Here is a 19,662-nt window from a genome sequence, read left to right on the forward strand (position 1 = left end):
GGTGGCTCTTTTTAAAAATACAACATAACATTTTCTAAGACAAAAACTATTTCCAGACACTAGCTTCAGTTTCCAACACATTGGCTTCAGTTGACCTAGCACAAATACACTTGTGATATAATCATTTAGGGGAATACTTTTGAGACAGAAGCAGCTTGAGATACAGAACCAATAGATGACTAGGATACACTCCATATTAGGCAAATTGGCAAATTGGAAGTACTGAGGCTAAGGTTTAAAGTGTTCATGTAGAAAGCTATTTTCTAAGGCAGGAGAGAAGAAACAGAATTCAAAACAGATTGTTGCTCAGTTATGTATATGGGAGGTTTGATCCTAGCATCCACATAATGAATGCCTACATAACCCCAGCCACCATATTCAAGGTAACTGAGACAAGAGAATCAATAGAGTTTGCTGGCTTCAAGGCTAATGTGGGAGTGCCATTTAGAGTGGAGAACTATCTGAAAGTTACTAAGTAAAAGAGAAAATGAAACCCTTTATGTCCTATGTAGAAGTGTTTTTGTGTACATACACTGACACAGACACATACACAAGCATACATGTATATAATGAGAAAAAGAAAGTAACTTGCCTTTATTATTTTGTTTTTTTTATTTTTAATTCATTAGTAGGGAAATAACTACCAAATAAATGTGAGTGTGTTACATGTGTCTAATTTGCAGAAACAAAATGGATACCTAGTTACCTGTGATTGCCTTTCTATTAAGTAACTGCTGGCTACTATGTTGCAGAATAATATTTAAAGTCCTCTTTTGCCAGGTTCCTTTGCCCTACCTTAGCAGAAGGTCTGAAGTGGATGTCAGATTTTAAATAAGAAGCACATTGAAATCTAAGCGATTGCTTAAATCAAGATACCAGAAGTACAGAAATGTAATTTTCCGTATAGAGTAATTGTTATTATGAAGTTTTGGGTGCTTAATATTTTGCAAGTGTTTTATACACTTTGTAGTGAATATAAGTATCTTTTAAAATATGAAAAATCCAAAACAAAATGAAGCTAAATTTAAGATCATGTAGCTTGAACACCAGAGAGCTAAAGTTGGTAACCAGATGAATATAACACCTTCATCTGGACATACTCTTCCAATTTCATGGAATAAAATTGCTGTTTGACCTTAAGAAAATTTTGTAGTTTTCACAGTTTTGAATCACCAAGCAACTAAGAGAATAAGGAAACCCATTTATTACAGCTGTACATTTTCTTAATTTCAATCATTAAAGCACATGTAATATCTATATCTAATGTATAGATAGAAAATCGCTAGATTGTGCACAATACAACACACACACACACACACAATTAAAAGTATTAAAATTTATGCATACTTTTCTCTACTAGACCAGTACTTCCTGAAAGGAAAGACACTGTCTACATATGGCTGTTTCGGGCATTTGAGGTGTGGTTTGGTATACATGAGAAACTACAGATAAAATTTAATGTTTTTAAATTTTAATACAACATGATACCTTACTGAAGTGTTAAAACATATTTTGGATAGCCTTGCTACCTAACAACAGTTTTCAGTTAATCTTTTATGAATTCCTAATGCAGTCCAAATAATTCTCATGAAAATTGAACATATGAATAAGAAGTTTTATAAGAAGAAAATACATGTTAGAGTTCAAATGATTTCATGGATATTTAACTTGTGGAAATGTATCTTAATAGTCATATGCTGAATATATTTGGAAAAAAGTTTTTAGCTTTTTAAAGCTCACTTCAATCTTGAGTTTATGAATTTTCACTTGAGCTATTAATGGCCATGTTCATTTTATTAACTGAACCGAAATAGAATAAGCATACTCACCATATAAAATCACAGGAGAAATGTAACCAAATATATTGCAACAATAGTAATTTAGTTGATACCTGTCCCATCTTAACTATATTCTAAAGAGACCATGGAATTTTGTCTTCAGGAAACAATATTTAGATCATGAGATTAACTCCCCTTCCCGTTTTTGGTGTCCTCAGAAAAGTACACATATACCTAGAGCTTGAAAGATTTCACAAAGGTAATATATCTATGTTTTTATAATCAGAATGTTTTCAGCAATCCTTAATTTTCTATAAAACTTCATTAAGTTTATATACTTCCCACCTCCTCAAATGTAACATCTACTTGGCCAAAAATACTACTGGTTATTTTTGTTATTTTGTGCAGTTAAGATAAATAGTTTCATAGTAAATACTTCTTCATATCTGCATATTTTTACACATTTTAATGATATAAATTTATGTTTTATAACAGTAGTAATTGGGTTTCATTAATGAATATTAATTTATATAAATATATTTAAATATTGTGATTGACACACAAAAATGGGGTTTGATTCCAATTAATTAAAAATATTGCACATGACACTGTTATAAACATACATTTAAAATATCATTATGTAAAGATATGTATGCCTTTATATTATGTTTATATATGGGATTGAAATTTGGAGAGTTGGTCATGGCTCTTAAGTTAGTCTTATAGATATATCTGAGTTAGAGAAGATGGATAGCCCATAGAGGTTGATGATTAACCTACAATTATATGTTTTCTAAGGTCATCATTCTAAGGAAAGGAAGTTCACCAAATACAGTTTTAGGAATCTGAGAGGAGCACCAATTCTTTTCTCATTAACAAGTTGATCAATAAAAGAAATTTGTACTTGATATTTTCCTACATAAATACTATTTGGGCCTATTGAATTTTAACATTAATTTTAAAATCAGTTTATAAAAGCCCACCTTAACATTATGCTGTAGTTCACACAGAATTGTACTGAAGTTGTAGGTGACTTTTAAAATATTAATATTTTTATTATATATATCTTTCAGTTCATAGAAATGTAATATCTTTCATGTGTATTTAGCATTTTATTATTTTTCTTCAAAATTCTTATAAATATTCAAGCAAGAAAGTCTTGAGCTTTTTAAGATATTATCTGAGGGTTTAGTTTTTTTTGCTGTAAGTAGGATGCTTAAAATATTTCATTTTGTTTTGCTTTTTCTGATTTAGATGAATACAGTTAAGATATCTTTGAGAGATTTGCATTAAGTGATTGTAAAAAGTTTACTTGTTAATCTCAGCAATTTATAGAATCAGTGTAGTAGATATATAAGGTTCTTTGTGATTGATGACCATTTTATTTATCTCCTGCAGCTCATTACTCATGCTATCAATTTTACTCCTGTTAATGAATAGTTGGTAAGCCTTTTAAGAGTCACACATAAGGCACCTAATCTGTAGGTTTGTTGCTAAGTTCCTGTGACCTTTGGTTCTGAGTTGTTCTACTAACCAATTGTTTAGGGGGTCAACTGAACTGATACTAGTACTTTTGGCTTTTATTCTATTAATATGATAGACACATTTCTCAGTTACAAAAAATAGCCTGATTTATGAAGAATGTGGCTGGGGCACATAAATCTTTATTATATGGTAACATATTTTATTTACTAGTATATGATTAACATTTTCTCATTAAATCCATAAATTGATTGTGCTGAGCAATTTTATGTCTACTTGACACAAGCTAAAGTCATCCAAGAGGAAGAAACCACAATTAAGAAACTTCCTTCATAATATCTGGCTATAGGAGAGTCTATAGGACACTTTCTTTATTAGTGACTGATGTGAGAGTCTACTGATAGGTAGAGAACTGGTTCTGGATTCTATAGGAAAGCAGGATGCACAAGCCACTAGATGCTAGCTAGTAAGGGGCGTTCCTTTATAGCCTCTGCATCAATTTCTGCCTCTAGGTTCATGTCCTGTTTTTATTCTTTGCTTGTATTCCTTCAATGATGAACAGTCATGTGGAAGATTAAGCTAAATTGTTTTTCTCTCAAGTTGCTTTGGTCAAGTTTCATCACAACAATAGTAGCTTTAACAGAGAGAGTGACATTTTTTCCCCTGAAATATACTAACTTTATTTAAGTAACTGATAATGCCTTGTAGTTGGAACGCACATGTGCCAAATGAAAGGATTAATATGGGCATAAAATTCCTATTTAATTTCATTTCCTATTATATTTTCATTTTCAAGAGTTTTATTTATGCTTAACTCATATGTTTTAACAATTTACACATTTATCAATTCATATATTATACATTTTTAGCAATCAAGCTAACAAAATATTAACATAGCCATATAATGTCCAGAGTTTATGTCATAATAGTTTGTTAGTTAGCAATATATAAAAGTGAAATGCAATGTAAAGGAAGAAATCTCTAACTGCTGTGGCAAATGCAATTGATTTGATAGTCCTTGGCCTTTTTACCCTCTTATTCACCACATGAATAACATGAGCTTTAAATTTGCTCATTCCCATCAATCCTCCATTCTCTCATTCTCATTTAATGCAATTTATTTTGTACAAATATTAAAATTTGTGATTTTGCCATATGTAGTGGTAAATGTCTATAATTTTTGTATTGAGAAACTAGGTAGAAAAATCATGAATTTGAGATCTTAAAAGATAACAAATGACTGATTTCAAATAGAATGTAGACTGCTTCAATGACAATAGTATCATTTCCATAATTCACTTTCAATTACAATATATATTAGAGCACAGTCTTATTTAAAATAAGGTAAAAAGTATTTCAGGGTTTTTTTTGCAAAGTTTATACCTTATGAAAGAACTCCAAATAAAATACAATAAAGTGTAAACTTAATGTCCCATATGACATGTTTTATGTGCTTTCTGTTATGATTTTGTAGCATTTCAGAATTTTCACATTTGGTAAAAGGCAGATTTTTCTGTCAGCAGAGCTGTAAATCTCTATCAGTCATTGCAATCTCAATAAATGATCACAGCATTCAGAGTAATTTCATTTATGCTGCCCTAACTGACTTCAACTGTACAATGGATTAGAAACTACTAGAGCAGATATTGTTGCTTGCTTTTTCCTAGGAGAACACAACTGAAACAGTTTGGGCCAAGTTTGAGTCTCTCAACAGGTGTGACTGATTTGGGCAAGCACAGAACTTGGTCAAGAATTTATGCTATTTATAATTTAAAATTAGGGTTGTTCACCTTTATACTTTCTAATGTTATTCTTTATAGTTACTGAGTTTAGTAGGTTTTTGTCATAAATTTCCTGAGGTGGAGAAGGCAGACTGTTATAAATAATCAGTTCTCAACTTAAGACTCCTGACCCCTTTATCAATCAAACATCCCTTTCACTGGGCTTACATGTCGGATATTCAACATATAAGATATTGTATTTACATTAAATTTCATAACAGTAGCAAAATTACACTTATGAATGAGCAAAAAACTAAACTTATGGTTGAGGTTTACCAGAACATAAGGAACTGTATTAAAGTGTATCAGCATTAGGAAGTTTGAAAAACACTGACATTAAGCATTTGCTTATTTAGGCCTTCAGGTTCACCACAAATTACTGGAAGATGGTTATATAGAAAAGAAGAAAGAGAAAGATTTCTAAGACGGTAATCAGGGTTTATAATTACACTGGTCATATTAATCTCTGATATAATTTGTCTGTAATTCAGGGAGGCTGCCTACTGAAAAAATTCTGAACTGTAAGGTGCAACAAAATGTCTGCCTGCCAAATAATCACTGGGAATGTGATGAATGCTGCAAAGAAATTTGAATGGTGGAATGTTCCTTACTTTCTGGTATCCCTGTTGATTAGACCTGAGGGAGCTCTAGACTACAGAGTTCATTAATCTGCCAAACAACATTAAATAACACCATGCAAACAGTAAGAAGAATGAAGTGGCCTTACCTTTTAAAATAATTTTATTTTTCTTGGGTAATTTATGTATTTAGATTTCAAATGTTATCCCCTTCCCCCTCTTTCCCATACTTCTGTGAGGATGCTCCCATTCCAACCTACCCACTCCAACTTCACTGCCCTGGCATTGCACTATATTGGGGAAAGAAGCCTTCACAGGATCAATGGCTTTATCTTCCATTGATGCTGGACAATGCCATCCTATGTCACATAATATGGCTTGAATCATGGGTCTCTCCATGTGTACTCTTTACAGGTGGTTTAGTCCCTGGGAGCTCTGATCGTATATGGTTGGCTGATATTGTTGTTCTTCCTATGGTGTTGAAAATACCTTCAGCCCTTCAGTCTTTTCTCTAACTCCTCCATTGGAATCCATTGTTCAGTCCAATAGTTAGTAGCTCATCTGTATATGTTACCATTTGCATCTGTATCAGTAGGGCTCTGGCAGAGTCTTTCAAGAGACACCCATATCTAGCTCCTGTCAGCAAGCACTTCTTGGCATCAGCAATAGTGACTGGGTTTGGTGGATGCATATGGGACAGATCCCCAATTGGGGTGGTCTGGATGACCCTTTCTTGAGTCTCTGCTCCACTCTTTGTTCCTGTATTTTTTCCAGTGAGTACTTTGTTTTCCCTTCTAAGAAGCATCCACATTTGGATCTTCCTTATTCTTGGGCTTCATATGTTTGGGCTAATATCCACTTATCAGTGAGTGCATACCATTTGTGTTCTTTTGTGCCTGGGTTCCTTCACTCAGGATGATATTTTCTAGTTACATCCATTTGCCTAAGAATTTTATGTAGTCATTGTTTTTAATAGTTGAGTAGTACCCCATTGTGTAAATATACCACATTTTCTGTATGCTTCTGGCTATAATAAATAAGTCTGCTATTAAAGTAGTGGAGTATGTGTCCTTGTTATATGTTGCAGTATCTTTTGGGTATATGCCCAGGAAAGGTATAGTTGGGTACTTAGGTATTACTATGTCCAATTTTCTGATTTCCAGAGTGGTTGTACTAGCATGAAATACCACCAATGGAGGAATGTTCTTATTTCTCTACATCATCGCCAGCATCTATTTTCACCTGAGCTTTTTCTTGGCCATTCTGACTGGTGTGAGGTGGTATCTCAGGGTTCTTTTGATTTTCATTTCCCTGATGACTAAGGATGTTGAACATTTCGCTAGGTGCTTCTCAGCCATTTGATATCCCTCAGCTGAGATTCTTTGTTTAGCTCTGTACCCCATTTTTTACAAGTTTATTTGAGTCTCTGGAGTATATCTTCTTGAGCTCCTTGTATATATTAGATATTAGCTCTCTAATGTAGGATTGGTAAAGACATTTCCCAATATGTTGGTTGCTGTTTTGTCCTATTGACAGTGTCCTTTGTCTTAAAGAGGCAATACAATTTTATGAGGTCCCATTTGTCAATTCTTGAACTTAGAGCATAAGCCATTTGTGTTCTGTTCAGGAAGTTTTCTCCTCTGCCTTTGTGTTTGAGGCTCTTCCCCACTTACTCTTCTATTAGTTTCAGTGTGTCTGGTTTTATGTGGAGGTCTTTGATCCTCTTGGACTTGAGCTTTGTACAAGGAGATAAGAATGGTTCAATATGCAATCTTCTATATGCTGACCTCCAGTTCAAGTAGCACCAGTTGTTGAAAATAATGTATTTTATCCATTGGATAATTTTAAATCTTTTGTCAAAGATCAAGTGACCAAAAGTGTGTAGGTTCATTTCTGGGTCTTCAATTCTATTCCATTGATCTACACACCTGTCTCTGTACCAATACCATACAGTTTTTATCACAGTTAATCTGTGATACAGCTTGATATCAGGGATGGTGATTCCCCCAGAAGTTCTTTGATTGTTGAGAGTAGATTTTGCTATCCAGAGTTGTTTACTTTTCCAAATGAATCTACAAATTGCTCTCTCTAATTCTGTGAAGAACTGAATTAGACTTTTGTTGGGGATTGCCTTGAACCTGTAGATTGCTTTTGGCAAGATGGCCATTTTAACTATATTAATCCTGCCAATCTATGAGCATGGGAGATCTTTCCATCTTTTGAGATCTTCAATTTCTTTCTTCAGAGACTTGAAGTTCTTGTCATAGAGATCTTTCACTTGCTTGGTTAGAGTCACACCAAGGTATTTTATACTATTTGTGGCTAATGTGATGGGTGTCATTTCTGTAATTTCTTTCTCAGCCTTTTTATCCTTTGAGTAGCAGAAGGCTACTGATTTGTTTGAGTTAATTTTATATCCAGCTACTATGCTGAAATTGCTTTTCAGCTGTAGGAGTTCTCTGGTGGAATTTCTGGTGTTGTTTATGTATACTATTATATCATCTACAAATAGTGATATTTTAACTTCTTACTTTCCAATTTGTATTCCTTTGACCTGTTTTTGTTGTCTGATTGCTCTGGCTAGGACTTCAAGTACTATATTGAATAGTTAGGGAGAGAGTTGGCAGCCTTATCTAGTCCCTGATTTAGGTGAGATTGCTTCAAATTTAGTTTGATGTTGGGTACTGGTTTGCTGTATATTGCTTTTTACTATGTTTAGGTATGGGCTTTGAATTCCTGATATTTCCAAGATTTTTAACATGAAGGGGTGTTGAATTTTGTCAAATGATTTCTTGGCATCTAATGAAATGACCATGTGTTTTTTCTCTTGAGTTGGTTTATATAGTGAATTATGATGATGAATTTCCATATATTAAGACATCCTCGCATCCCTGGGATGATGCCTACTTGATCATGGCAAATGACCATTTTCATGTGTTCTTGGATTCAGTTTGTGAGAATTTTATTGGGTATTTTTGAATTGATATTCATTTGGGAAATTGGTCTGAAGTTCCCTTTCTCTGTTGGGTCTTTGTGCAGATTAGCTATAAGCATAAATCAAAGAACAAATTGGATAGTATTTCTTCTGTTTCTATTTTGTGGAATTGTTTGAAGGGTATTGGTATGAGGTTTTCTTTGATGGTTTGATAGAATTCTGCACTAAACCCATCTGGTCCTGGGCTCTTTTTGGTTGTGTGACTTTTAATGACTGCTTCCATTGTGTTAGGGGTAATGGAACTGTTAAGATGGTTTATCTGATCCTGATTTAACTTTGGAACCTGGTATCTGTCTAGAAAATCAATCAATTTTCTCCAGATTTTCCACTTTGTTGAGTATATTCTTTGGTAATAGAATCTGATTTTTTTTTATTTACTCAGTTTCTTTGTTATGTCTCCCTTTTCATTTATGATTTTGTGAATTTTGATACTCTCTCTGTGCTCTCTGTTTTTTCTGGCTAAGGGTTTATCTATCTTGTTGATTTTCTCAATGAACCTGCTCCTGATTTTGTTGATTCTTTGTATACTTCTTTTTGTTACTACTCGGCTGATTTCAGTCTTGAGTTGACTACTCCCTGCCATCTACTCCCCTTGGCTATATTTGCTTTTCTTTATTCTAGAGGTTTTAGATGTGCTGTCAACATGGTAATGTATGCTCTCTCCAGGTTCTTTGGAGGCACTCAGAGCTATGAGTTTTCCTTTTAGCACTGATTTCATTATATCCCATAAGTTTGGGTATGTTGTGCCTTCATTTTCATTAAATCCCCAAAATGCTTTAATTTCCTTATTTCTTCCATGATGACATTATGACTGAGTAGATTGTTATTCACCTTACATGTGTATGTGGGCTTTTTGTCATTTTTGTTGTTATTGAGGACAAGGCTTAGTCCGTAGGAATCTGATAGATGCATGGGATTATTTCATTCTTCTTGTATGTATTGATGCCAGTTTTGTGACCAATTATATGATCAATTTTTGAGAAGGTACCATGAGGTGCTGAGAAGAAGGTATGTTCTTTTGTTTTAGAAGGAAATGTTTTATAGATATCTGTTAAATCCATTTGGATCATAACATCTTTTATTTTCTCTGTGTCTCTGTTTAGTTTCTGTTTCCATGATCTGTCCATTGATGAGAATGTTTTGTTGAAGTCTCCTCCTATTACTGTGTGTGGTATAATGTATACTTTGGGTTTGAATAAAATTTCTTTTATGAATATGGGTGCCCTTGTATTTGGATCACAGATTTTCAGAATTGAGAGTGCATCTTGGTGAATTTTTCCTTTGATGAGTATGAAGTGTCTTTCTTTACCTTTTTTGATAAAGTTAGGTTAAAAGTTGACTTTATTTGATATTAGAATGGTTACTCCAGTTTCTTTCTTGAGACCATTTGCTTCAAAAATTTTCCCAGCCTTTTACTCTTAGGTAGTGTCTGTCTTTGTCACTGAGGTGTGTTTCCTGCATGCAACAAAATGTTGTGCCCTATTTATGTATCAAGTCTGCTAGTCTATGCCTTTTTATTGGGGAATTGACTCCATTGATGTTAAGAGATATTAAAGAATAGTTATTGTTTCCTATTATTTTTGTTGTTAGAGGTAATATTATATTTGTTTGTCTCTCTTCTTTTGGATTGGTTGCAAGAACTATTCCTTTCTAGCTTTTTCTAGGGTGCAGATTCCCTTCTTGTGTTGGAGTTTTATATCTATTATTTTTTGTAGGGCTGGATTTGTGGAAAGATATTGTATAAATTTGGTTTTGTCATGGAATATCTTGTTTCCTCCATCTATGGTAATTGAGACTTTTGCTGAATATAGTACCCTGTGCTGGCATTTGTGTTCTCTTAGGGTCTGTATGACATCTGTCCAGGATGTTCTAGCTTTCACAGTCTCTGTTGAGAAGTCTGGTGTAATTCTCATAGGTCTGCCTTTATATTTTACTTGACCTTTCTCCTTTACTGTTTTTAATATCTTTTGTTTGTTTTCTATGTTTGGTGTTTTGACTATTATGTAATAGGAATTTTTTGTGGTCCAATATGTTTGGAGTTCTTTAGGCTCCTCGTATGTTCGTGGGAATCTCTTTATGTTAGGGAAGTTTTCTTTTATAATTTAATTGAATATATTTACTGCTTCTTTAAGTTGGGAATGTTTCTTCTCTTCTATACATAATATTATTAGGTTTGGTCCTCTCATCGTGTATTGGATTTCCTGGATGTTTTGGGTTAGGAGCTTTTTGCTGTTTGTATTTTCTTTGACTACTGTGTCAATATTTTCTATGTAATCTTCTGCTCCTGAGATTCTTTCCTCAATCTCTTGTATTCTGTTGGTGATGCTTATGTCTATATCTCCTGCTCTCTTTCCTAAATTTTCTACTTCCAAGGTTTTCTCTGTGATTTGTTCATTATTTCTATTTCCAGGTTTAGATTCTGGATGGATTTGTTCAATTCCTTTACCTGTTTGGTTGTATTTTCCTGTAATTCTTTAAGAGACTTTTGTGTTTCCTCGTTAAGGGTTTCTACTTATTTACCTGTGTTGTCCTGTATTTCTTTTAAAGAGTTATTTATGTCCTCCTTTAAGTCCTCTATCAGCATCATGAGATGCAATTTTAAATCAAAAACTTCCTTTTCCAGTGTGTTGGGATATCCAGTATTTAATTTAATGGGAGAACTGGGTTCAGATGATACCATGTAGTCTTGGTTTCTGTTACTTAGGTTCCTGAGCTTGTCCCTAGTCTTCTAGTTAGCTCTAACATTAGTTGTTCTTGCTGTCTCTGACTGGTGCTTGTCTCTTCTGTGGACCTGTAAGCCTCTAAGCCTTTGATCTTTGCAGTGAGAATGCTCCTGGCAGACCAGTTCTCTGTAGGTAGGTTTTGTTATTGAGAATGGTGGGACAGCCCCTGTTTTGGGTGCAGAGGGAGACTAGACAGGTCCTGTCCTAGGTAACCCTGTTTATCCTGCTCCCAGTATTGCTCCCAGGATTTGTCTCCTTGGACAGTCAACAGGAAGAAAGTGCTCTGTCTCCTGTTGCCTGGGGGCTTAGGAAGATTAGTGCTCCTGACATATCAGCTCTCTTCAGAAAAAGTTTTGTCTCCAAGGGTTGTGGGAAAGCTACAGTTCTGGATGCAGATGAAGAAGGGAAGGACCTAGTTTCAGGCTGCCCTGTAGCTCCTGAGCCCTGTGCTCTCCTGGCTGCTCTTTCCTGTGGACTGTTGGTTTAGGAAAAAGAGTGCTCCTGTGAAATGTCCTTTCTCACTGTATTTCTTAGCACTTAATAAAATTTTCAAAGAAAATAAAATATGAAACTGAATTGACTGGTACACAAAGCACATGATTCTGTTGCTACATTTTCAGCATAGTCACAAAGGCAAAATATCATTAACAAATCTTTCAGATTTATTTACCTATTAAAAATAAATTCCACCAAAAAGTAAATAGTCTTTATACAAAATGCAAGCATTTTCTGATTTTTTCATATTAAACCAATGTGCTATTATAATGCCAAATACATCTTAGATCATATTATAATATTACGCTTAAAATTTTTGTTAAGCTGGTTAAATATTTTTGTTAAATATAATCAAACATTCATTAAAAACAATATGAAAAACTCAAAAATGTAAATGTTCAAGACAATTGTTATTTCTAAAACTGTAGATTTGCATAAATTTGAAGTTATATCTTTATTTATTTATTTATTTATTTAATTTTACATGCCAAATTTTATTGCCCTCCCAGTCCACCCCCTGAGATTTCTACATCCAATACCTCTTCTTGTCCACCCCACACTTGCCTCCATCTCCACAAGGACATCCCCAGCCCACCAATCCAACCCACCCACCAGTCCTCTAAACTTCCTGGGGCCTCCAGTCTCTTGAGGGTTAGGTGCATCTTCTCTGACTGAACCTAGACCTGGGAGTCCTCTGCTGTATATGTGTTGGAGGCCTCATCTCAGCTTGTGTATACGCTTGGTTGGTGGTCCAGTTTCTGAGCGATCTCCTGGGTCCAGGTTAATTGAGACTGCTGGTCTTTCTACAGGATTGCCCTCCTCCTTAGCTTTCTGCAGCTTTTTCAATTCAACCAGAGAGATTAGTAGCTTCTTTTCCTTGGTTGGGTGTATGTATCTGCATCTGACACAGGTGCTTGTTGGGTCTTTTGGAGAGCAGTCATGGTAGGTTCCTTGTTGGAGTTATATCTTTTATGTAGACTGTTCTGTTGAATGATTGGTTTCATGAAAAAGGCAGACAGACTTAAGGTCAATTCCCAGACATCTAGTATTGTGACTTTTATACTCCTATACTGGTTATTGTGCAGCATATAGAGGAGCCATCAAGTGTGTGTGTGTGTGTGAGAAAGAGAGAGAGAGAGAAAGAGAGAGAGAGAGAGAGAGAGAGAACAAGATCATTTAAAGATAAGTAGCTGATATTTATGAAAAATTGTAATAAGGGATTCTTGATACTTTAATCTGTGTTTATTTTATCCTAGATCATATGTTGAGAAAGATAAGAGATATATTCTTTTAAATGCCTTTGGTTAACAACATGTACAATACTTCAAAATTGAGAACAAAATTAGAAAGTTTTATAAAATTATTCAAGAATACTGCCACATTTTCCTTTATAATAGTTTAATTTACTTTTAATAAGTAACTTGATATAATTTGGCTTTTACCACTGGTGAGATAGATTTGCTTATATTTGTACGTGAATGGTTACTTATGAAGTGAAAATTAGAATTCAAGAAATAAGTTAGCTTTCAGTATGCCCATTATACACACAATTCATTTAGCTGGGAGGTGTTTTGCCAAATCTTCCAGTGAAATAAAAGGAGATAGACTCCTTGCTGCCTTTCTCTTTCATGAAGCCCACTCCTTTGTAAGTGCTCCATTATGTACTCCAAGGCATATTATTGTTTCTTTTTAGTATGCATATGGCTGGCAATACTTTATTTCTTAGTGCCAAACACATCAGGCACAATTTAGCACTCTCAGTCTATCACAGATATCCACAACGTCAAGAATTGCTTTGCTTAAGTTTTACTTCCTGGGTTTGTCAAATTCTTATCAGTTTCACTCATGCAAATGTTATTCATTGGCCATTTTTCACATGTGCTTTGAAAAACCAACTTAAGCTGACAAAGGAATTCAGATAGCAAATGTTCTTGATTTGGTTAACAATAAAAGATGTGGATAAAAAGAAAGGGTAAAATCATGCCCACTGTGAATCTGAGCATAGAATGTATAAGAGTAAGGAAACTGAACTTTACCCTTACTGTGGCTGAGTACACATGAGAATATAAATAGAACTTAATTTCATTTTCCTCTTTCATAAGTTGTTAGGATTCCCTGCTTTTGCATTTATATTTATTTTTACACTGTTTATATAGCACCACAGATGTATGCATCATTTCTAAAAGCTCAAGGGATTTTTACCCTTAAAGAGAACATCAGAGAAATGCTGAGTAAACATATATCATTTTCCTTGAGATACAATTTCAATTCTCATGCAATTGTTACTAAAAATATTTAGTTTCATAGTCATACTATTTTAACAAATTCTTTATTTTTGTCTAATAAATTGGTTACATTCATTCAAGCAATAACAGAAAGAAGTGATTTTGATAGATTCTACACCTGACATAATCTTCCCACTGTTTAGTTGCAATGTATGAGTTTTAATGAAGGTCAATGTTTGAAATCAATGAACAGAAAAATCTATAAGTTTCTGCAATCACTATACACACACACACACACACACACACACACACACACACACACACATATATCATGAATGGATAAAACAGGATATTCCATGACAAAAGCAATGATTCAACAAATCCAGGCCACAAGGGATAAAAGATGGAACCTCCAACACAAGGAGGGAAGTGACACCCTAGAAAAGCAAAAAAGTAGTCTTCTTGCAATGAACCACAACGAAGAGGATGACACAAACATAATTCCACTTCTAATAACAAAAATATCTGAAACAACAATCACTCTTGCTTAATAACTCTTAACATCAATGGAATCAATTCCCCAATAAAAAGATATAGACTAACTGGATATGTTAAGAGGACCCAGCATTTTGCTACATAGAGGAAACACACCTCAGAGACAAAGACAAACACTACAAGAGAGTAAAAGGCTAGAAAACAACTTTCCAAGCAAATGGTCTAAACAAACAAGTTGGAGTAGCTATTCTAATATCAAATAAAATCAACTTCCAACCAAAAGTCATCAAAAAAGGCGAGGAAGGACACTTCATATTCATCAAAGGAAAACTCCACCAGGATGAAAATGAATGCACAACATACCCAAACAGTGCTAAGCAAGTGCTAAGCAGTGCTAAGAGGAAAAGTCATAGCTCTGAGTGTCTCCAAAAACAATCAGGAGAGTGCATTCATTAGCAGCTTGACAGTACACCTAAAAGCTCTAGAATGAAAAGAAGCAAACACACCCAAGCTGAATAGAAGGCAGAAAATAATTAAACTCAGGGCTGAAATCAACCAAGTAGAAACAAAAAGGACTATACAAAGAACCAACAAAACCAGGATCTGGTTCTTTGAGAAAATCAACAAGATAGATAAACCCGTAGCCAGACTAACCAGAGGACTCAGAGCATGTGTCCAAATGAACATAATAAGAAAGAGAGACATAACAACAGATTCTGAGGAAATTCAAAAAATCAACAGATCCTAACACAAAACCCTATATTCAGCAAAACTGGAAAATCTGAATGAAATGGTCAATTTTCTAGACAAATACTAGGTACCAAAGTTAAATCAGGATCACACAAACTACATAAACAACCTCATAACTCTTAAAGAAATAGAAGCAGATATTAAAAGTCTCCCAACCAAAAAGAGCCCAGGAAAACATGGGTTTAGTTTAGAATTCTAGTACACCTTCATAGAAGACCTCATTCTTATCACGCTGTACAAATTTAAGTCCAAGTGGATCAAGGACTTCCACATCAAACCAGATACAGTAATAAAGAAAAAAATGGGGAAGAATCTTGGCACATGGGTACTGGGGAAAATTTGTTGAACAAAATGCCAATGGGTTATGATCGAAAAGCATAAATTGACAAATGGAAACTCATAAAACTGCACAACTTCCGTAAGACAAAGGACACTGTCACTAGGACGAAATGGCAATCAACAGATTGGGAAAAGATCTTACCAATCCTACATCTGATAGAGGGTTAATATCCAAAATATACAAAGAACTCAAGACATTAGACTCCAGAGAGCTAAATAACCCTATTAAAAATGGGGTACAGAGCTAAACAAAGAATTCTCAGCTGAGGAATATCAAATGGCCGAGAAGCACCTAAGAAATGTTAAACATCTTTAGTCAACAGGGAAATGCAAATCAAAACAATCCTGAGATTCCACCTCATACCAGTCAGAATGGCTATGATAAAAAACTCAGGTGACAATAGATGGTGGTGAGGATGTAGAGAAAGAGTAACACTCCTCCATTGTTGTTGGGATTATAAACTGGTACAATCACTCTGGAAATCAGTCTGGAGATTCCTCAAAAAATTGGATATTGCACTACCTCAGGACTCAGCTATACCACTCCTAGGCATATACTCAAAAGATGCCCCAACATACAACAAAAACACATGCTCCACTATGTTCATAACAGCCTTATTTATAACAGCCAGAAGCTGGAAAGAACCCAGATGCCCTTCAACAGAATAATGGATACAGAAAATGTGGTACATCTACACAGTGGAGTCCACACAGCTATCAAAAACAATGACTTCATCAAATTCATAGGCAAATGGATGGAACTAGAAAATATCATACTGAGTGAGGTAACCCAGTCACAGGAAGACACACATGGTATGCACTCATTGCTAAGTGAATATTAGCCCAAAAGCTCGAATTACCCAAGATACAATCCACAGACCACATGAAGCTCAAGGAGAATGATGACCAAAGTGCAGATACTTTACTCCTTCTCAAAATGGGGAGCAACAAATTCACAGGAGTGGATATGGAGTAATGTTTGGAGCAGAGCCTGAAAGAATGGCCATATACATACTTACATTCATACATACATACATACATACATACATACATACATACACACACACTCACACACACATACACACACACACACACAGCTACCAAAACTAGAGAAGATTGATGAAGTTAACAAGTGCATGCCAAAAGAAACTGGATATAGATGTCTACTGAGAGACACAGTCTCAGCATGTCAAATACAGAGGAGAATGATAGCAGCAAACCTTTAAACTGAATAAGTACCGCCATTGTAGGAGTTAGAGATAGGATAGAAAGAGCTGAAGGGACTTGCAAGTCCGTTAGAAAAACAATGCCAACCAACCAGACCTCCCAGGTACTAAACCATTACCAAAATACTATACATGGACTGACACATGCCTCCAGGTGCATGTGTAGCAGAGGATGGCTTTGTTGGGTACCAAAGGAAGGAGAAGCCATTGGTCATGCCAAGGCTAGACCCCCAGTGTAAGGTAATGTCAGGGGACAGGAAGGAGGGCTCATTGGAGAGGGGAACACCCTCAGAGCAGAAGGGGAGGGAGAGGAGAGGGGATAGGGGTCTTACGGACATTAAACTGGGAAAGGGAATAACATTTGAAATGTAAATAAAAAATATCCAATAAAAAGAGTTTAAATGTGTTGGCTATACATTTATTGTGAATCAATCAGTATAACTGATTATATATATATATATATATATATATATATATATATATACATATGTTCTCAAGGAATTCATTCATAATAAAAGCTATGTTATTATACTTAGTAGATTTCCATATTGTTGAGCACGCAAGAAGTCAAAGGACAAGAATACTAGGAAAGTCTTGTTGGTCCAAATTTCAGGGGCCTGGCATCTATCTCCCTGTGTCTTTATATAATATCTGTTCTATGTGTATGTGCCTAATATTTCTTTGTAGAATTCCTTATCTTTAAGGACACAAGTTAAAGTGGTCAATTCATGTAGATCAATTTTATATTATTTTTTCTTTAAAGAGGGTCTTGACAATTACTGACAAATGTTAAGCTAACATGGGTTATAATGTTTTAACTCATATTATGAAGATTATTTCAGTTCATATCTTTGTTTTATTTGGTGTAATATGTTTTCATATTCAATGAATAAATTCATGAATAAAATGCAAGTATTTATTTTGTCATTGAATAAATCAAATCTACTGCAATGAGTTATCCATTCAATTATTATTTAAACATAAATACTTCATTAAACTATGTCATAAATAGCACAGTTAGATGCATAAATGAAAAATTATAAGTATTTTAGAATTCACAAAAGTACGACAAATTGTTTGGCATATATTTCTTAAACTTTTTATGTATTCAATATTTGTAGGCAATCTGTACTATGAAATCCTTCACTGGATTATGTATTATATAAGCTGTCCTAAAATAAATAAACCAAACATTAATTTATATACCTATAACTTGAAAATGCTCCTTCATCCTGACATTTTTTTTTACTTGCAATTCTACAAAGATAAGGAAAGAAGTGGTCACTACATTTATTTAAACAATTTAAATGTATCTTAGGAATAAATACAAATTGAAAAAAACACTATTATTAAAATAATCATACCTTCTACAAATACCTCAAGGATTCTTTGTAATAACTCATTGGTTAAAGAAGTTGAAGTCATTGATTTAAGTTGGTATAGTTTCTATGGGAGTATTGTATTTTTTTTCAGTGATATGGTTTCTATTATCAACAAATGTGATTCAGAAGAAGTTGACTAGCAATGAAACCATAAAATAAAAAATGATGGCAATAAAATTTTTATTGACATTTCTGAAGAAAAGTCTGAAAACTCACAACTGAACAGCTATAATACTATAGAAAAACATTTATTGTTTACTGCTTTCTCATAAATTGAATTTCCACTAAAAAATAACAGTGGATGAAACAATTTTAAAAATATTTGGAACTACAAGTTTCATACCAATAGGTACATTTTTCATGGTATTATTTACTTTTGCAGTGTTTGAATCAAACATTGATTTTTTTTTACTATTATTACAGTTATTTCTCTACAGTCCAGCGTTTGCTGCCTTCCTGGTCCTTCCTCCCACACTTCCTCACCCTATTTCTCCTTACCCTGTTTCCAAGAGGATATTACTACACATACCCCTACCCTCCCCCCACACACACACAAGGCCTCCCCACTCCCTGGGGCCTCGAGTCTTTCCAGGTTTAGGTGCATCTTCTCTCATTAAGGCTAGACAAGGCAGTCCTCTGGTGTACGGAAAAGTCAGTGTCGGGAGCCTGGGACCAGTGCATATATGCTACCTGGTTGGTGGCTGGTGTCTGAGAGATCTTGTAGGTCCCGGTTAGGTGAGACTGCTGGTCTTCCTATGGGGTCAACCTCATCCTCAGCTTCTTTCAGCCTTTGCCTAATTCAACCACAGGGGTCCTGGACATCTGTCCATTAGTTGGGCCTAATTGTATCTATCTCTGCTGCTTTTAGGGCCTCTCAGAGAACAGCCATGCAAGGCTCCAATCTGTAAGCCCACCATAGCTTCAGTAATAGTGTCATGCCTTGGAACTTCCCCTTGAGATTGATCTCAATTTGGGCTGGTCACTGGATTTCCTTTCCCTCTGTGTCTTCTCCATTTTTTTGTCTCTGTAGTTCTTTTAGACAGGAAAAATTCTGTGTCAGAGTTTTTGACGGTGGAATGGCAACCCCATCACACACTTGATGCCCTGTCTTTCTACTGGGGATGACTCAGTAAGTACCCTCTCCCCACTGTAGGGCATTTCATTTAAGGTCTCTTATTGTGGTAATAATTAGAAAGGAATGTTTTCTATCAGTTCCCATGAGCTGGATCTGCTCATTCCAGCAGCTACTCTACCATGAGGTCAGCAAGCCACCCTCTCCCAGTTCTCTCCCTTTTAGCTGCCCTCTCCACGCAGTCCTCTAGGTGGTACTTAAGCACACTTAGCACAGAAACAAATACATCTCATTCTGTGGGTCATTTCACATTCTCATTCTGCGAGGGCAACAGAACCAGA

The 19,662-nt window shown here is 34.9% G+C and overlaps 1 protein-coding gene across 8 annotated transcripts in view; it reads left to right on the forward strand.

Moving 5' to 3' along the window:
* The window catches only part of Dmd (dystrophin), a 2,349,574-nt gene that overhangs the window by 844,436 nt on the left and 1,485,476 nt on the right, over positions 1-19,662 (forward strand).

This window comes from Rattus norvegicus, chromosome X (assembly GCF_021556685.1).
Source record: "Rattus norvegicus strain SHRSP/BbbUtx chromosome X, alternate assembly SHRSP_T2T, whole genome shotgun sequence".
Classification (NCBI taxonomy): domain Eukaryota; kingdom Metazoa; phylum Chordata; class Mammalia; order Rodentia; family Muridae; genus Rattus; species Rattus norvegicus.